This window comes from Salvelinus fontinalis, chromosome 39 (genome assembly GCF_029448725.1).
Source record: "Salvelinus fontinalis isolate EN_2023a chromosome 39, ASM2944872v1, whole genome shotgun sequence".
In the NCBI taxonomy this organism is placed as follows: Eukaryota; Metazoa; Chordata; class Actinopteri; order Salmoniformes; family Salmonidae; genus Salvelinus; species Salvelinus fontinalis.
The window spans coordinates 22,195,253-22,215,452 of record NC_074703.1 but is presented as its reverse complement, the minus strand read 5'-3'; the positions used below and the strand labels follow the sequence as shown (position 1 = coordinate 22,215,452).

Here is a 20,200-nt window from a genome sequence, read left to right as displayed (position 1 = left end):
AACTCAGACTCCCGAGTGGCGCAGAGGTCTAAGGCACTGCATCTCAGTGCTTGAGGCATCACTACAGACACCCTGGTTCAAATCCAGGCTGTATCACAACCGGCTGTGATTGGTCCCATAGGGCGGCGCACAATTGGCCCAGCGCCATCTGGGTTTGGCCGGTGTAGGCCGACATTGTAAATCAGAATTTGTTCTTAACTGACTTGCCTAGTTAAATAAAGATCAAATAAATGTTAAAAAAATTGTCACACTAAAGTTGTTTTTATATTCTGCATCTTCAAATTAGAACGTCTAAATGTTAATAAATTAACAGTTCATTAGGATAGAGCTGGAATGTGTATGCACACACACACACACCTGAAATGTTGCACCTATATCAAATGTTGACCATCCAATACAATACACAGTTATGTCGTAAAGTGTAAACAGTTTGTTTATAACAAGTCAATTGTAAACTATGTGTGAGTAAGTAAACGTAAATGTGCAAAGGCTAACACTTCAAAATTATAATATTATAATATAATATTATACAATTTTTTTATTGCTCAATTTAAAAAATATATTTACTTCCAGAATTTCATGCAAATGTCCATTTGTTTTAAAATACTGATTGAAGTCTGGATATGTTTATACCAATGTAATAATGGCAACAACTGTAAGTACAATACTTTTTGTCATTTTGACCCAAACATTACAATTGATAAGACATTTTTTCATGCAAACCCCCATAACTAAATAACTGTGAATAATGTAAATATTGATGTAAATAATGCAAAAATGGACTTAACAATTATTATTGGCTCAGTCACACACACACACACACACACACACACACACACACACACACACACACACACACACACACACACACACACACACACACACACACACACACACACACACACACACACACACACACACACACACACACACACAAACACACACAGTCTTTGGACTTGAATAAGCTGTTCGATTTTCCCATAAACCCAAGCGCAGACAGATCTTTTGTTTCAATGCTTCATTTAGATTCCCTCCACAAAACCAGCTTTATTACCATTTATTTCTCCCTCTCCCCCTCTCTACCTCCCTCTGGCTCTCTCTCCCTCCCTCCGTCTGTCCCTCTCTCTCTCACACACAAACGTGCGCCCAAACACTTACCCAACCTCGCAATCACATCTTCAAAATTCTCTCTGTCCATGTTTAAATTGTATTTTGCTTATGACTATTAACAAACGTAGGGTTCTAAAATCAGAATATGGTCATTAAGTGTCTCTTCTTACACATCTTTCACATTCTGAGTGTGTGGAGTGTGTTTGTGTTTGAGTGTGATCGCATGTAAGTGTATAAGTGTGTGTGTGTAAATAGTGTGTATGTTTGCGTGTAAATGTGTAATTTATTTTGCTTTTGTGTATGTGAACGCTAAAAGGAGGGGTTTGTGCCCTCCTGTCCTTTACAGAGGCGTGGGAACTCCATTCATCGTTAAACCCAGGGTCCATTGTGGAGCACATGGCATCGAGTGTGTCTGGGTGTTTGCTGCCTCTACGTGACAGTATGTGTGTGTGTGTGTGTGTGTGTGTGTGTGTGTGTGTGTGTGTGTGTGTGTGTGTGTGTGTGTGTGTGTGTGTGTGTGTGTGTCTGCTTACACAAGCAGTCCCTTTGGCATACCCCAGAAATGGGCTCAGTATGTCTGAAATGTATCTTATGCTTACGTGCGCTTCAATACAACTATAAATACCCAGCCATTACTAACATTGGAGGGCCGATCCACTGTGTCCTCTTTTACGATCTTTCCTTTCTATACCCTGAAACTATACATCCCGCTGATGAAATGAAGTAAGAAATGCTACAGTAGACACGTGCCTAAAATCATATTCCTGTATTTAGGTGTTGGATGATATGTCATGGTGAAGGTACAATGACAACTATAACACGTTCTAGAATGCCTCACCAGTTTCTAGAACACCTCGCCAAATTCTAGAACATTCTGGAAACACATTGCGATCCTAGGTTTCGGCTCGTTCCTTCCCACTAGGCCTCTAAAAGCCTGAGACAGAGGGGGTACGCCCTGTGCCTACACGTGCATATCTTCATCACCCTTCTCTAGTCCAACAAACTGTCCCTCATCTTGCCATAGTTAACACCTATGATAAAGTTTTTAATATGGTATATTCCGAGACAATGTATGATTGCTTTTAATGGCATTGAAACAACAATTTATTACGAGGGGCTACATTACAATAATAAAATAAGAGTTAGTATCTTACCGTATGAAGGATCATTTCTATTTGTTAAAGAAAGCTAAATGTTATAGGCCTAAACATAATCTATTTCGGTGTTCTGTAAGTCTTATAGTGTTCCAGTGTTATGTGGTGAAGAATAGAGTATTGGACATCTAATGTATGTTGGTTCTCGTGTGTTTTATCTGTGATGACTCACCTACTTCTAAGTCAACTGCTATTGGCTAAATCAAAATACCCTCCTGCTATTGGTGAAGGTCTATCAGAATCTGCGTCAACACTGGACATACCACAACTACTATCGATGGATTTTTGGGCCTATTATTTTTTCAAGCCTATACTCATACAGCAGAATTTGTTCTTCCATTTAATAGGAGAAAACATTGAAAGGGACATATTTTCTAAGAAATTATATAAACCGAATTTTATACATATAAATGTTGCTATATTAAATGTGTCACATGGCAGACCACTTGAGCAAATACACTTGATAAAATAATATATTGTTTGTCGATTAAAGTTAAATTAAACATTTGTTGAAAAATGGAAACTGACTTGCACAGTATAAAAAGACATTGATATAAACAATTAAACCGTCATGTGACTGTTTTGATTATCTTCCGCATTTACGGATGAAAAACAAAATAAAATCGACCAATATCTGTAAGCGCTTGAATTAAGAATAAGACAACAATCTTTTGGATTTACACGTTCTGATGGCTTTCTCTTAGCTGCAGTGGTTAACTGAAAAGCCACTCTGGGAGAGAGTCACAGCCCAGCTACCATGCTTTGGCATGTCTCCCAAAACTACAGCAAACACACTCAGCTCTGGTCCCTCAAAAACTGTTCCCCGCTTTTGACCCCAAACACTGACCATTGCAAACACAGCCATGAGGGAAGCAGGAACTATAACTACATCGGAAACTACATTGGCAGTTTCTTCAGCGAAGTACAAATTGGCAACATCAAAATGCTGGATTGTTTGGGGACGTGGTATGTTATTGTTACTGATGTTTATCTATATAGTGTATTATTGAGAAGTCAATCTCTGCATTGCATGAGTCTGAGATCCTTAAACTAAAAATAAACAATATTAAAATAATGTGCACTTCCACGTGTGGTTTAAACAGACTAGTTTACACACATTCACGCAAGGAAGCACACTTAGAAATGTACCACTTACCTCAAATCGGACATGGGTAGACAGTCAGCAGCACAGTCAGAGACAGTAGACAGTCAGCAGAAATCCAGGATGTTGAAATCCAGACAGGCCTTATTTTCCACCAGGGTAGTAGATCCAGAACCATAATGTAGTTATCCTGTAGAGAGGGACAAGACAGAGGGCAGCCACAGTCAGTCAGCCAGTTAGTTAGTTAGATTCAGACTCCCGGTGAGAACCAGAGAAGGGTGACAGGGAGCTGCCTTTACCCCAGCTAAGTGAATCATATCTGGGCTGTCTTCCTGTCTGCCACCCCTTAGTCTGTCTCGGTCTATCACCGGGCTGCGCCACAAGAGGCCATGTCCGTGCCTGGGAGGCGCATGGTCATCCCCGTCTGGCAGTTAAAAAGTATTTGAATGAGGAATGTTAGCAAACAGACAAGCTGCATGTCGGATGATTGCTAAAAGCAGCAACTACAGCCAGTCAGCCAGTCCCGTCTCTGCCTTGGGTTGGTTGGCCCAGGAATGTGAATAATTCAACAGCAACCAAAAAGGAGGACCCCTTCCCTTTTCACCCACCACCCCTCCCTCCGAGTCCGAAACTCAAATGCCTCCACAAGACAGTGAGAGAGAGAATTCTAAATCTCCGCTCGCTCACTCAATCGGGTGCTCAGGAAATCCTGCAAGAGTTTGTTTTTGCACACACACACACACACACACACACACACACACACACACACACACACACACACACACACATGCACGTACACACACACACACACAGACGCGCATACAGTACACGATCACTACAAATCACTTCTTGTGTTTTTTTATTTCGTTGGAGGCCTCTCACTCATTGCCTTTTTATGTCTTTTGTTTGAAATTGGCAACTGTCCCAAAAAACCCTCCGCCACTGCTGCACCGCCCTCCTACTCCCCTTTCACAGGAAGGGGAGAGGAAGAGAGGGAGAGAGAGAGACTGGGAGAGCTAGAGAGAGAAAGTTGGAAAGGACGAAAGAAAGAGGAATTGGGAGAGAAAGGGAGAGGGGGAAATAAATGGTAAGAGGGGTGAAAAAGTCTAGGAGTATGTGTGTGTGTGATTTTTTTTCTTCGTGAGAAACAAAATAGGCAGAAAAAGCAAAGCGACGTAACAAAACACTAAACGAGCTATTGCCACCACAGATGCACAGTGGTCGCCGAAAACACAGCCATTGTAACGGCTGTCTAATTCCTCCTCCTCGAATGAGGAGAAGGAGTAAGGGTCGGACCAAAAGGCAGAGTTGTTAGTGCTCATATTGATTTAATCAAAACGAAACTGAACACTTACAAATACAAAAAAACAACAAACGTGACAAAACCGAAAACAGTACCGTGTGGCACGAACACTGACACGAGATACAAACACCCACAAAACACACGTGAAACCCCGGCTGCCTTAGTATGATTCTCAATCAGGGACAACGATTGACAGCTGCCCCTGATTGAGAATCATACCAGGCCGAACACAAAATCCCAACATAGAAAATCACACATAGACAAACCCACCCAACTCACGCCCTGACCAACTAAATAAATACAAGACAAAAGAAAACAGGTCAGGAACGTGACAGCCATCTTCATCTTCAGCATGAAGAAGCACATCCTGATCTTCCAAAGAGGGACGATATGGCGAACAGGCATTACAACACACCGTGGAGTACGTTAAAAGCAGTAGCTACCAACACAATTATCCAAGCGCAATGTACAATAACTCAAAATAATATACAAAAGTATGGAATCTGCTGCAGGAAAAAAGTCCACAAACGTTTTCAAAAGGGAAACCAAACCTAAAGTCAAACGGCGGAGGCCCAAAAGCTACTTGTTGCAGGGTATTTAATAGCTGGACTTGCTTGCAGAGCTGAGAGATAGAGGCAGAGCTGAGAGATAGAGGCAGAGGGTTAAACTCCCCAGAGTAGTAAAAGCACTCCTCCTCCTGGCACAGTCGCTCTGAAGGGGAGGATCTAGCTTTAGAAATAGCAGCAGACGCTTTTCCCTTTTTTCATATCGCTAGTCTCCCTCTTGCATGTGGCTGGGACTGGGAGAGTGAGGCGGATGAAGATAGAGAGAGAGAGAGAGAGAGAGAGAGAGAGAGAGAGAGAGAGAGAGAGAGAGAGAGAGAGAGAGAGAGAGAGAGAGAGAGAGAGAGAGAGAGAGAGAGAGAGAGAGAGAGAGAGAGAGAGAGAGAGAGAGAGAGAGAGAGAGAGAGAGAGAGAGAGAGAGAGAGAGAGAGAGAGAGAGAGAGAGAGAGAGAGAGAGAGAGAGAGAGAGGAGAGAGAGAGAGAGAGAGAGAGAGAGAGAGAGAGAGAGAGAGAGAGAGAGAGAGAGAGAGAGAGAGAGAGGAGGAGAGAGAGGAGAGAGAGAGAGAGAGAGAGAGAGAGAGAGAGAGAGAGAGAGAGAGGAGAGAGAGAGAGAGAGAGAGAGAGAGAGAGAGAGAGAGAGAGAGAGAGAGAGAGAGAGAGAGAGAGAGAGAGAGAGAGAGAGAGAAATAAATGGAGATGGAGCTGGAGCTCAGCTGATGATGAAATAGGGACGCATCGAAGTAAGTGAAGAAGACGCATTTTTATCACACGTTCGACACAACGCTTGTGTGAGAGCAAGAGAGACGATCAATAGGGTGGAAGAATGACAAACTACTCCCATAGCACACACACACAGTCGCCAATCATCATCCCAGGGCCCTACACACATCTAGAGCATGATTAAAACAAACTTCATACTAAATCTGTTCCACAACCATGCAGCTACAGCTCTGACAAAAGGCACGTTTTGGAGCCTTTTCAGAGACGGACGAGTCCATTCTTATAAAAATGGGGGGAGGTTTGAGGCTGACCACAATGAAAAAACATTTATTAACACCTTTACAGACAACTTAGAGTGGGACTGCAGCAGTGTCGACTCCCTATCCACCCCACATTGGGCACTTTGTTTAGTTAAAAAAGCGCTCGGCCCCTGCAAGTATTTTGACAAGGAGTCGAAACCCAGATAAGCCTCTAGGGTGAGACTGCTTCACCGAGGCTGCAGGCTGGAGAAGCAGTAAAGCATTGGCTGTGATTTATATACACACACAACATACACACGCACACACAAAGCTTAGTGCACCGCGAGATCCTCCTCACATTCAAAGTGACGATGCAGATGGCTGCACTAGTAAATCCGATCCACAGGGAGGGTAAGAGGCGGACGGGTGTCTTCGATTTAGGGGTGCATGATAAAAATGGACTCTCCTGATGATCACATCCTACACACACTTGCGCATACCCACACATCTCATCTCACTGAACCATAAGTATCTATCATACAAACCATGTCTTAATCCCTCTGTAAAGAGATAGTCCTTGTTGCCGCACGCAAATATGTGGCATATCATTCATGTAACAGATCATCTAAATATGAAACATTATTGCCAGTTTCCCCAAACCCTACTAGCACACACACACACTACTACACTTTCTCTGGCCTGGCTGCTTGCAACCACAGCAAGGGTCTTTGGACGCCTGTGACAGATAGGCTATTTTATAACAACTTCCTGTCTCTTTAGGCTACCGTCCCCCTCGCGTTCGTTAAAAACCAAGAGCTCCCAGAAGCTCTCCCTTCTCCTTGAAGTAGCAGGAGCACAAATGAGAGAAAAAGTGGAGCGCTAAGCAATTTAATTTCTCTCCTTTTTGGTACATTAGCTGCATGAGATTAAGAAGGATTGCATGCATTAAAATGAAGGTTTGGGATCTATTTTTTCCTGGTTTTCTCCTTGTGTATATATATATATTTAAATGGTGATTAAAAAAGAAGATGGAGCTAACATGGCTGCTTTGGCTCTATCCCAGTGTGTGTGTGTGTGTGTGTGTGTGTGTGTGTGTGTGTGTGTGTGTGTGTGTGTGTGTGTGTGTGTGTGTGTGTGTGCGTGTGTGCGCGCCTGCCATGGAGGTGGGACGGAGACAGAACACACTCCAGCCCAGAACTAAAATCTGGGCTACTCTCAGCATTAACTCTACCCATTCTGCAATGACCCAGTATATAATAAAAATATAAATATTTCCATATTCAGAAACGCGTGTAATCCAGTTTACATAGGAGTTGTCGAGAAACATTAAAGATGGAGTCGGTACAGTTGAATATGCTAAATTAAACTATATTTCTCCCATGTTTTCTTATGAAAAAAGCTGATGGGGCATCTACAGTACAAACATGAGGTTAAACCTACTACGTCACATCTCGCCACCTCTTTAGCCAATCGCTACTCCTCAAGACTAAAAACCGCATTGCACAAAGTACATAGATCAAATACTAAGATAAGCAAAAGTATACTCTTTGTCACTTATTCGTTTTGTTCCATTCTGACTATCAGGCCCATTTCACTACTCTAGTCTGAAGAGAGACTTCTGTTGTTTACAATTTTACATGTAGCAGGAATTCAAAAAACTTGGCAGGGCTGTTGTGGAAAGTTCATTCGAGGATACAGTTCTGCTTTGGGGTAGGCTGCCAAGACCTGACACTGTGAAGCCTCTCTAAGGCCTCACCCCTCTCAGAGAGCTCTGAGTTGCCTGTGTAAGTCTGCCATTGATCAAACTCCAATATTAACAACTTTATGACACCTTCTTTAGGAGTTGTACAACCGTCAGCTGTAGCACGGAACTTTATTGACGCACTTCATCTAGCTGTAGATTTCTAAATCAAAGCTGTATTGTGTGTTTCATCATGCACATACTTTCAAAGCAATTTAGTAAAACAATGAATATTTGTTGTCTATAAACAGTGCATGCTTTTTTGTTCAATTGTGACCAGACATGTAACTCCATCAGAATTCAGCATTCTGATGGAGTTACATGTCATCGGATGAGCTTTACTATCTGTCAAAGCATGCCAAAATAAGGTTCCTTGTTTATTAAAAAAAATACTAATCAAGTAAGGCTATATTATCCTTTCCCACACATCTACAAATCATATTGTTGCCCAACTATCCAGAGAGTATGACTTGGCAACTCGTAAGGGAAAATATTTAATGACAAAAAAAAATGGCTGCTTCTTCAATCATCACCTCAATCACCACAGACACTCATAAGAGAACAAAACAAAAAATGATTCACAGCATAAGAATAACTTAATGTAAAAAGACTGTTGGGAATTTTTGTAACAAGTAAGTAATACGTACCTGATATATCAAACAAAAACTTTTAGTGACAAATACAGCAGTTTTGGGTACCATATCCAAAGTTCACAAAAATAACTATGATATTGAAACACACAAATAAAGAAAAAATGTAATTCAAAGATTATGGCATTATGGTGATTGGGGACTGACTTTACCAGAACAAATATATCTGGCTTAGTTTATCCTACTGTACTTGACAGCTAGAATGTGCATATTATTTTGCAAAGAGCCAAACGGAGCTTTAAAGCTTAAATTACATCAAAGTACTAAAATATTTTTTGGGGGGGGTCCCAGAGGTAATGTTGTCTTTTTATTAGCTGTAGTGTCTAGTTAACAATTAAATAAATACACTGAGGCAAAGTAATTACAAACAGTTGGAGAATGGGAGTTATGCTGCAGGGTATGTAAGCTACCCAATACCTGTAACAATAACACTGGAAATACATAGTACACTGCTTTGTGTCACGTATAATATATATCAAATTCATTTGTAGGGTAAAGAAGACCATACCCTTTATTGTATACTTGTCCATGACAAATGTCATGTATTCATCTCATTGACACCACACGCTGAAGAAGACTGAGGCTGAATCGCCAACCCAATCTCCAAAAAAAACGCCAACCTGTGGCGTAACTGCAGTAACAGAATTACACCATGGCTTGACGTTTTAATTTCGCCATTTGGTGCCGTATCTTAACTGTCATTCAAACGCCTCAAAAGTGAAACTAAAACGTACGTTTAGGCATTCATTCCAAATGGTTATGGATAAGGTTAAACTTAAGTTTATGCATAAATTCCCGCACACAACCCTCGGAGCCCATCCACCATCCACCATCCCCATCCACAGCGCCCTAGCAAGAAGCAAGTCTACTAGATGTAATAGGCGCTCACGTTGCACCTAGCGGACAGTATAGCTTCCACAATTCGCCAGGTCCAAACGTAATCGGGGGTCTTGAGAATGGGCATCTCCTGGCGTATTCCATAAGAGAATGGGCTGTGAATCGCATATATGCAGTGCAATGAATGAATAAAGAAATTATTGAAGAGTATTTAACTGAAGAGTATTTATTGGAGTGCTGTCCCTTTCTATTTACCTCATACAATGTAGAGATACTTTCTCTCTGCTACCCAGACAGAAGTACTGACTAGACAGAAGTACTGCCCGCCAACCACCACCTCTACTTGGTGGTCTATGGTGGGGCCCCTCAAGCACACGTGTCCATACAACTTCTCGATTACACCCCTGACCCCTGGGGTCACCCGATGTTGCTACGGGAACAAAGGGCGAGACCCCTGAGGTCAGAAGTGTTAAGCCGGGAGCCGGCCAGGCCCCATTGACAAGGTAGCATGGTGTTGGCTCAGAGAAGGTAAAGATCACTAACACAGGGGACTAATAGGGATTAAGGGGCCGTAAGGGGCCCATCTCCTCAGGGATGTCACTCAGGGGACTAGTAACATCAGTCTCTGTTAACCTCCCTGACCTCCGGCAGCCATTTAGGGGCGACAGGTCACTTACAAGAGGCTAGAGAGGGCTTTGCCGGTGTGACTGCTGATCCTACATGGCTGATATTTTCAACTGTTTCTGTATAGCACTTTGTGACATTGGCTGATGTAAAAAGGGCTTTATAAACACATTTGATTGATTGATTGATTGAACTGTTTACAAATTCAAGATTTGTAAAACATGAATTTAAGAACTGTATTTTTTTGTGTATTGACATGTTCCCCTAATCAATTGAATTGTATTATTAGATTATTATTAGATGCCAAATGTTATACCTCAGAGAACAGAAAGCCATCAGAGAATACAGCCTTGATATTGGCAGGTATATAACCAATTCAATTGTATTCTTATTGAAAATGTTATGTTATAAAGTAAATGCATTAGATTAAACAGAATTAAAAACCAAAATGTTATGATTATGAAGTGTTCAGGCATCGATATAAACAGTCTCGTTATCAACAGGTGGAACACAGAACTGAAAAATCAAAATGGAGGACAGAGACAACATGGATACTAGTGAAGTAGCAACAGATTGCTGATTCACCTAAACAAATTCAGATAAGAGATCTAAAGAAGTCTATCCTGATATCTTTTTTTATAAATATACCAAATATACCAAAGACGAAGTTAAGTATTTTCTGAACATCAGTTTTCTACAGTTTCCTCATGTTTGAGTAGGGTTAAGGTTAACTCTGTCAATGGCAAATAGTTCTAACTAACATATTAATAATTATATTATTTGCAATCAATGTAAAATAGTTGTCTGGGGAAGAATGCAAATATTTTACATCAATATATGAAAGAAAATAAACTAGAATATGACAATTTTAACATATATATATTTGTTGCCTTTAGTATTGCTTTTTCAAGAGGCTAAGGATGAATGAAGACATGTATTGCTTTAAAGGTCAAATTATTCATTTTATTATGTCTCAAGAGTGATAAGAGGGAAGGCTTGAAAGAATTCCACTCCTAACGTTGGTGAATCATATCAAATACGAATAATGATTAACATAAGATTATTTCACGGATAAACATATTGTATAACTCATTCAGATTGGAGAGGTAAATGGGCACCTATGGATTTAGATGGCTGATAAGCTAGAGGTAAATTAGAGAGAAAAATATGATTAAATATAGCCTAAGAGGATATGCTGTTCTCCAGAAATACATTACCAAATTAAATAACATTATTTGTTCAAGTTATTAGAAAATAAAAAATAAAGAAATACGATATTATATGAATCATATTTATATATATATATTCATTTGCCAAAAGCTTTTAGCAATAATGAATTTGTGTACTTAAAAATATCCAAAATGCTGTAGTATTTACTCTATATGTTGGTTGATACAACCTAAGATGTTTTGGTTTAATTTAGATAGAAAAATCTAAGATCAGAAAATGATGCATGAAATGTGAATGGTTAAAAGTTTTTCCTTAACACATTCTGTAATGTGAAGTGAAATTGATCTGATGTCTACCCTTGTTATACCAGGGGTGAAGTGCTAACTTTTAATTAACTAATGTTGTTTTTCCTACGTGAGAAAACAAAGTCTTACATTTATTGGTTTCAGAAAAAAAAAATCTAAGTCTGATCATGATATTAGAAAGATACAAATATGTTTGAGGCAAATATAACTGTATTACCTTAAATGGCTTATTTTCAACACTATAGCTTACGTAAACTACCATTTAGGAACAAAAATGTATACCATATTATACATCTTTATTATTTGAATGTATTTAATTATGCAAGATTAGACATGTATTTTATAACTTAAAAGGTATATACAAACATGTGATATACACACATGTTAAAGAAGTTGTAAGTAGGTGGAGACAAAAGAAAATGGCATCCGTGTGTAAATGGGTTTAATAAAACGTATAATTCATACATTTTGTTAGCACTATTTGAAGTGAAGAAGAATAAACAACATAAATAAAAAAGTATATTTGACAGTTTTTACAAAATGAACTCAAATGAAAAATGATATAGCGTCTTACATAGATGCTAGAGTTATTCATTACATTCTTTTCAATTATTTGGTTTCAAAATCTTCTAAACTGCTGTTTTATTTTTTATGTCACTTTCAAGAACTTATGAGTCAACTTCTGCTCTTCGTTTTTTACTGAACATTACTATAGTAAATTGAAAATCTGTGAACACTGACCAAAAGAGTTTTGATGGTGCCGGAATACCATATACGTACATTCTATAATAATTTGTACTATTTTATCACTTTTAAGCAACACAATTCTAATATCAAATAGTTGCATTATGTTTTGTTCACTACAAGTTAAAATAAATAATGTTGTGTCTGTTGTTTTATTTATTTTTTGTACTTTGAAGATCAAACAATGGACGATGATGAAAAAAATCTATGGTGAATGACTTAAAGGCGATTTTAGCAATAAGAAATAAATGATCTTGAAAGAAAACAATAGCTTGAGACTAAAACCTCATACTAAAAAAGGTAAGTACAAAAAGTGAAAGGTATAACTTCTTTGTGATTCAGTCCTCTCTCTTTGATAATCATTAAACAACTCACCTTTAAAAGCTCACTCAGCTGCTACGGTAGAGGCTGGGACAGAACTGAACTGCTCTGAGCTGGAAATACAGAAAGTGTCCAGCACAGGACTGCCACACTTTAACCAGGCAGACTGATCCAAACAACATTACTATTGGTCTCCTCGCAGATCGTCTCTTAGATCTCGGCCAATACTTTCCAATTTAACCATGTGACTACCATTTTACATTATTTTCCAGTTAGTGTTTCATTAGCACAAAACACTTACACTCGTATTCGTTTTTAAATTAGGAAAGCAAATTGTCTATCTCACGGACATGAACAAAATAAAAACCTTACCCATCACATCAAAGATGTGCAGCTTTGATTTTTTAGTAATGCTTCATGGAGGACCTAAGTTGAAATTGCTCATTATCATGAGTCCATATTTCATGTTGATACAAGCATAATATTGTAAGATAGCAAAAATTATAAGAAATATAGATTTGAATAAAATATACATATATTTCTATCTGAACTACCTCTGAATTACTTGTGTCAAGGTAAAACACTTGAGAGATTCATGATTTGTTATATATTGTTACTCATAGTATTTGGAACCTGTGATTAACCGAAAGGGATAGCTAATACATTGTCAATTATAGCAGAAACAGTAACGAACTCCACACAAGGGAATTGTTTTAACCCACTTCCATCAAATTTAACTAATTTGAACTAATCAGTCTTGTACAATCTGAAAACATACACCCAGAAACCCATATCTTTGTTACCTGCAATTCTTACTGGGCTTATATCTTCTCTCGGTCAACCTCGAGTCTCGACAAAAGCACCAGAAAAACAGCAATGATTTCTTCCTCTTTTAGTACATTGTGTGCAAGGCAGTCTGGCGGGTCTAGGGGAGAAGTTCTCTCGGTTGTCCCTCTTAAAGACTCATGCCGGCCGTTGGTTCTGGCAGGTGCCACGTCATGGCTCTTCCGGCGAGGACAGGCCTGTGAGGAGAGGAATCGACCCAGTCGAGCCCTCCACACCTTACGCCCCCGACCAGTACTACACACCAGAACTACCCAGGGGAGCTCAGAGAGAGACATGGGCCCTTATTGACTCATTTAAAAAATGCATCTTTATTTCCCTCCTTTCCTTTCCTTCCTTCCTTCCTTCCTTCATATTTTCCTTGAAGTAATAACTGATCTTACATCATGACTAAGGCAATGACTGGATTGGTGAAAGCTAGTAACTGTATCCTAACTTGAATTTATCCCACTTAATCCAACTTGTGTTATGTCATTGATTCCCTCAAAGAAGGAAGGAAGGAAGCATTTTTCAAATAGGCCAATAGATATAAACTCGACCCACACCCACGTTCTGGGGTAGCCAAATCCGAAGCGTAGGGCTCTAATTCATATACCTATTCAAATTTCAATGGAAACTTTTCTCTCCTTTATGTACATACTGTATATTATATGATATAGTCAATCTATGTATATGTGGCTGCTAAAGTGGGTTTGAAGACCCAGCTAAGTATTCTTCAAGGGTATAGATTATAAATAAATGGGATTGTGGTAAACCATATTTGAGAGAGTAATATGTTGTAACAAGAGTATATAGATTTGATGTACTCAAAGCGTACATTCAATGTCACTTTCTATATAATGGGTTGATGATATTTGTTTGTCAAGACAAATACAGCCAAGCACAATGAATGTGTTGCTCATAATAGCATTGCCATTTCTTTAAAAGTGTGTAATATTATCATGACTTACCTAGCTAGTCAAGGGCATATCCTAAAATTGAAAAACGAAAGAGTGCAAATAGGTCAAAGTGTCTGTGGACACCATCTAGTCGTTCTGTAGTATATTAGTTATTTGTCTATAATTGTATTTTAGTGAGAGATCACCCTATGGGAATCAAGCATCTCATTTCTGCCAATAAGCAATTCTAATAGTTATACTTTTAGCTTGAGGCAAATTAACACTGTAATTAGAATGGCTAAAACATTAAACGATAGGATTAATTTATTTTATTTTCTGTAGTATCTCACTTATTCCACCTGGTCCTCTGTATCTATTGTACAGTATATGTGTAATGTATACATACAATTCACATGGATAAACGTACATATGCATTTAAAATATATACAAATATTTAAATGTTTTTGTTTAATTTCTTCTGATTAAATGTAATCAATACTGATCCAATTTAACCCCAAATTAAACAGTCAATAGCCTACAATGAATAGTTTTGTTTTGTTGTTTACTTGCTATTATGTTCAAATGTAAATGTTCCCTACTGAAGTGGTGCATAATGATATAGCATTTTTGTTTTGTTTTTGAGAACGCTATACTGTTGGAGTCATGATTCTGATTGTAGCTCAGCACGTTTTTACAAACATAAGATATAAACGGTCTTGGTTTTTGCTTTAAATTAGTATCCTAATGAACTTTCTACATAAATGATTTGTTTTGATGATGTAACTGTAGTCTATACCCACTAGCGGTGCGTTGGTAAAAATCCAGGGGGAAAAAAGACATATTACAACCTATGTGTTGTGATAATTGCACTGTTTGCTCTATAACCTGTTAATGGCTTGACACCGTGATATATAGGCCTAAGGCTGAGACAATAAGAAGACAGACACAGTGGCAGAATAAATTCAACAACACATTTGTTTCATTACAAAACCGGAGAGCAACATCTTTCCTGTGAAGTTCACAAAACATATTGCATGCAGCAAACTATTAAACAACTATTTATTTAGAACCACAGAGTGTTACCGCAAGTCACAAAGAAAACAGGAGCTCGATCCACTATTCCAGCACCATTTCAACTTCAACATCATCTAATCACCTATGCTTAGTCTAATACAGCGACAACTAAAAGATACCAAAAACGATTTAGTCCTATCAACGTAAGCTAAATATGATGTAGCTGTCAATGGTACTGATGTGTGTGTGTGTGTGTGTGTGTGTGTGTGTGTGTGTGTGTGTGTGTGTGTGTGTGTGTGTGTGTGTGTGTGTGTGTGTGTGTGTGTGTGTGTGTGTGTGTGTGTGTGTGTGTGTGCGTGTGTGTGCGTGTGCGTGCGCGCATGTGCGTGTGTGAGCGCGCGTGTGCGTGTGTGTGTGCGTGCATGCGTGACTCACCCTACTTGCAGAGAAACACCAACTTCATCCTACTCTTTCATGCCTAAATGTTCTATAACTATGTCATACAGAACACACTTTTAGTTTTTGTTGTTCTATACTACCTGGCTAAAATAATTGCTCGCTAGCCTAACTTCCTTTCATGGGCAACGATACGCCAGGCCAGCTAGTAAACCTTAGCATAACATTAGTTAACATTAGCATACTATTTCCATACTATTTCCTCAGGCCAGGGGCACAATGTATGAATTTATGGTTAGATTAGAATATACATTAAAATAATTGGCCAGTATGGAGAATTAGGTAAAACCACAAGTCCAAATCCCTATCTCCATTGATGGCTAATTTAGGAAAGGGATGATTTTAGCTAGCTAGCTAGCCACCGGAAGACAACAACACCACGAGATGCAACAATTCAAGTTTGGCTTGTGATGTGATTGGTCTGAAGCCAAATCCAAACTGTCTTCCCTTGACACTTTTTTTGGTGCACCAGAACCATTCACATCTGAGCTCATTCAGTTTAGCTGATTGGCTAATATTTTATACTTTTTTTTAATCAAGGGAGGCCAAATGCTCGCTGGCTTCCCTTGCATTCAATGCTATGGGCGGCAACAATGTCATACTTTTTCTGACCAGACAGCATCAGATAGATCCGCTACACATACAGAGGGGCGCTGTTTCGATCACTCCGATGCTTTCTCCGGTGAGACATGCAGCCTCTTGCAAATTGAAGAAAATGTATGAAACAGAGAGACGAAAGATTAATTATTTAGTATGCTGTTTTCTCTTTACTTCCCTTGTCATCCATGAATACACACCAGTCTACACCGTCTTTTCAATGAGGTGGGGCGGCTCAAAGGAGTTAAGACGCTAACAGTCATGTGCGCGCCACCTGCAACAAAAGGTCCCCTATGTTGGGCGCATACAGATAAAGGAGCCTCCTTTGTGTGCTGTATTTCACATAACGCAGGTCGGCCATGGGATGCATGCCAGGTCTGCGTCTGTCTGTCTACCCCTCTGACTGGAGAAACAGAGAAACAGAGAAACAGACACACACACACACAGACACACAGACACACAGACACACACACACACACACACACACACACACACACACACACACACACACACACACACACACACACACACACACACACACACACACACACACACACACACACACACACACACAGCCTTCCTGTGGCCACACATAAAACACATAAGGAACAATTTACGGATATGGATTAAGCTTTGTATTCCTGGTTTAAAATATAATGACTCTAACCCTAATTCATACTAGTAAAATATCCTCAAAAGGGTTGTATATTCAAAAATACGTCTATTTCACAGATAGTGCTTCCAAAATCAACAGTAGGCTAATGTTCTCACTACATACTTTGCTGGGATATTGCTATAACATACTAAAAAGTCTAAATGTCAGTGGTGATATTTGAGCTAATTGTTTTGTAATAAGTTCCTCCTAGTCTTTAATAAGCATAATAACATTCATCATGTTGTGGCAAATCCATTTTGGAGGAATGAGTCCATTGTTTGCTGTTATTCTATAAATTGTAATAAAACAATAATCGCAGGCTCAGGAAATGAGGTTTACAGCATCAATAGTTCCACATATACCACGGAGGGTGTGGTGGTGGTAGGTAAACGTATTAAGATGCTTATCTACACAACACATACATGTCCATGCACAGAGCCCCTCCCTCTGCTCATATGCCTCTTATACAAACAGAACACTGTAAAATGTATGTTAATTTAACTTTTGTAAATACTGCTTCAGGATTACCATGGGCCCCCTTCCCATTCCCGTATTGCAAATGTCACTAAATATGTAAATTCTCTCACACACACACAAAAAGAATACACACACAAAATAAGGGCAGAAGAGCCATGCCTGAACACACCACAGAGGGTAAAAAAAGAATATAAAGAGTCCCAACGAGTTCCTTGGCATGTTAGTTTTCTTCCAGGCAGTCCCTATTGACCTGTAAACCTTTGTGACTGGAACAAATGCAAATGGCGCTGACTTGCTCACACAGAAACACTAAAGGCCTATTCAAACGAGGGCCTGCCAACAATGCAGCAGCAACGCTGGTGCCCGGCCCGCAGTGCAGCTCCAGACTGGGGACTCAAAGGCCCAGGCTGTATCCCAAATGGCACCCTATTCCCTATAGTGCACTACTTTTGTCCAGGGCCCATAGTGCTCTGGTCAAAAGTAGTGCACTAAATAGGGAATATAGTGCTATTTGGGACACACACCTAGCCGCCCAGGAGCTGGTTCACAGTCACATGGTTCACTCCTCCAGCTCAAGCTCCAGCCGTCTGGCACCGAACAGAGGAACCATCCACTTTCATTAATTCTCCTCCATGACTTTATATATACACACACCCATCTGACCAGCTAAGTCTGTCTAAGGAACTCTCTCTTAGTTAGCAAACAGAGTTTAAATTTGATGTAATTCATTTACTTCCACTGTTTTCAACTTCAAATAAATGTTCAATATAATTGTAATAAACTTGCAAACTGCTAGTTTCAAAAAACTTGCAATAAACTGAAAACTGAAAATGTATTTACTACATAAACTTGATGAAAATGTGTATAAATTACAATACAATGTTAATACAATGATGTTCATTTCCAACACATTTGTGATGATGTGTACATTTCCAGCAGTAGGGATTTAATGATGGACAGGGATCTGTAGTGCTGAGTCAGTCACATCTGTAGAACACCTGCAACAAACAGCCACATGACCCTGATAGAACCATCAAGGGGGGAGAGAGGAAGGAGGAGAGAAAGAAAAGGAGGGGGGCGAGAGAGGGGAGAAAGGAGAAAAAGGATGATGAGGCGATAAGGACTGAGTCTCAGACAGAAAGAAGAGAGGGACAAGAAATAGGGGAGAGAGAGTGATACAGAGCGAGAGAGCAAGATGTAGAGACTCAGTGAGCATAGCCTTGTTATTGAGAGAGGCCGCCATAGGCAGACCTGGCTCTCGAGAGAAGAAAGGCTATGCGCCCATTGCCCACAAAATGAGGTGGAAACTGAGCTGCACTTCCTTACCTCCTGCCAAAGGTATGACCATATTAAAGAGACATACAGTGCATTCGGAAAGTATTCAGACCTCTTGACTTTTTCCACATTTTGTTACTTTACAGCCTTAGTCTAAAATGTATTAAATTGTTTTTTCCCCTCGTCAATACCCCATAATGGTCTCCCAAGTGGCGCAGCGGTCTAAGGCACTGTATCTCATTGATAGAGGTGTCACTACAGACCCTGGTTCGATTCCAGGCTGTATCACAACCGGCCTTGATTGAGAGTCCCGTAGGGCGGCGCACAATTGGCCCAGCGTCGTTCGGAGTAGGCCATCATTGTAAATAAGAATTTGTTCTTAACTGACTTACCTAGTTACAAAAAGATTAAAATAACATAAAATAATTACAAAGCAAAAACAGGTTTGTATAATTTTTTGCAAATGAAGAAAAAAGAAACTGAAATATCACATTTATATTAAGTATTCAGACTCTTTACTCAGTACTTTGTTAAAGCACCTTTGGCATCGATTACAGCTTCGAGTCTTCTTGGGTATGACGCTACAAGCTTGGCACACCAGTATTTGGGGAGTTTCTCCCATTCCTCTCTGCAGATCCTCTCAAGCTCTGTCAGGTTGGATGGGGAGCGTTGCTGCACAGCTATTTTCAGGTCTCTCCAGAGATGTTCGATCAGGTTGAAATCCGGGCTTTGGCTGGGCCACTCAAGGACATTCAGAGACTTGTCCCGAAGACACTCCTGCGTTGTCTTGGCTGTGCTTAGGGTCGTTGTCCTGTTGGGAGGTGAACCGTCGCCTCAGTCTGAGGTCCTAAGTGCTCTGGAGCAGGTTTTCATCAAGGATCTCTCTGTACTTCGCTCCGTTCATAGTAGTCTCCCAGTCCCTGCTGCTGAAAAACATCTCCACAGCGTGATGCTGCCACCACCATGCTTCACCGTAGGGATGGTGCCAGGTTTCCTCCAGATGTGACGCTTGGCATTCAGGCCAAAGAGTTTAATCTTGATTTCATCAGACCAGATAATCTTGTTTCTCATAATCTGAGAGTCTTTAGGTGCCTTTTGGCAAACTCCAAGCAGGCTGTCATGTGCTTTTCACTGAGGAGTGGCTTCTGTCTGGCCACTCTACCATAAAGGCCTAATTGGTAGAGTTCTGCAGAGATGATTGTCCTTCTGGAAGGTTCATCCATCTCCACAGAGGAACTCTAGAGCGCTGTCAGAATGACCATCGGGTTCTTGGTCACCTTCCTGACCAATGCCCTTCTCCCCCCGATTGCTCAGTTTGGCCGGGCGGCCAGCTCTAGGAAGTCTTGGTGGTTTCAAACTTCTTCCATTTAAGAATGATAGAGACCACTGTGTTCTTGGGGTTCTTCAATGCTGCAGAAATGT

The 20,200-nt window shown here is 40.0% G+C and overlaps 1 long non-coding RNA gene across 1 annotated transcript in view; it reads right to left on the bottom strand.

The window, feature by feature from the left end:
* Positions 1-20,200, bottom strand: part of LOC129838237 (uncharacterized) — a 47,155-nt gene that overhangs the window by 14,630 nt on the left and 12,325 nt on the right. The window contains exon 3 of the long non-coding RNA XR_008756840.1: positions 3,421-3,556. This is a non-coding gene — a long non-coding RNA (uncharacterized LOC129838237). The remainder of the gene's footprint in view (positions 1-3,420; positions 3,557-20,200) is intronic.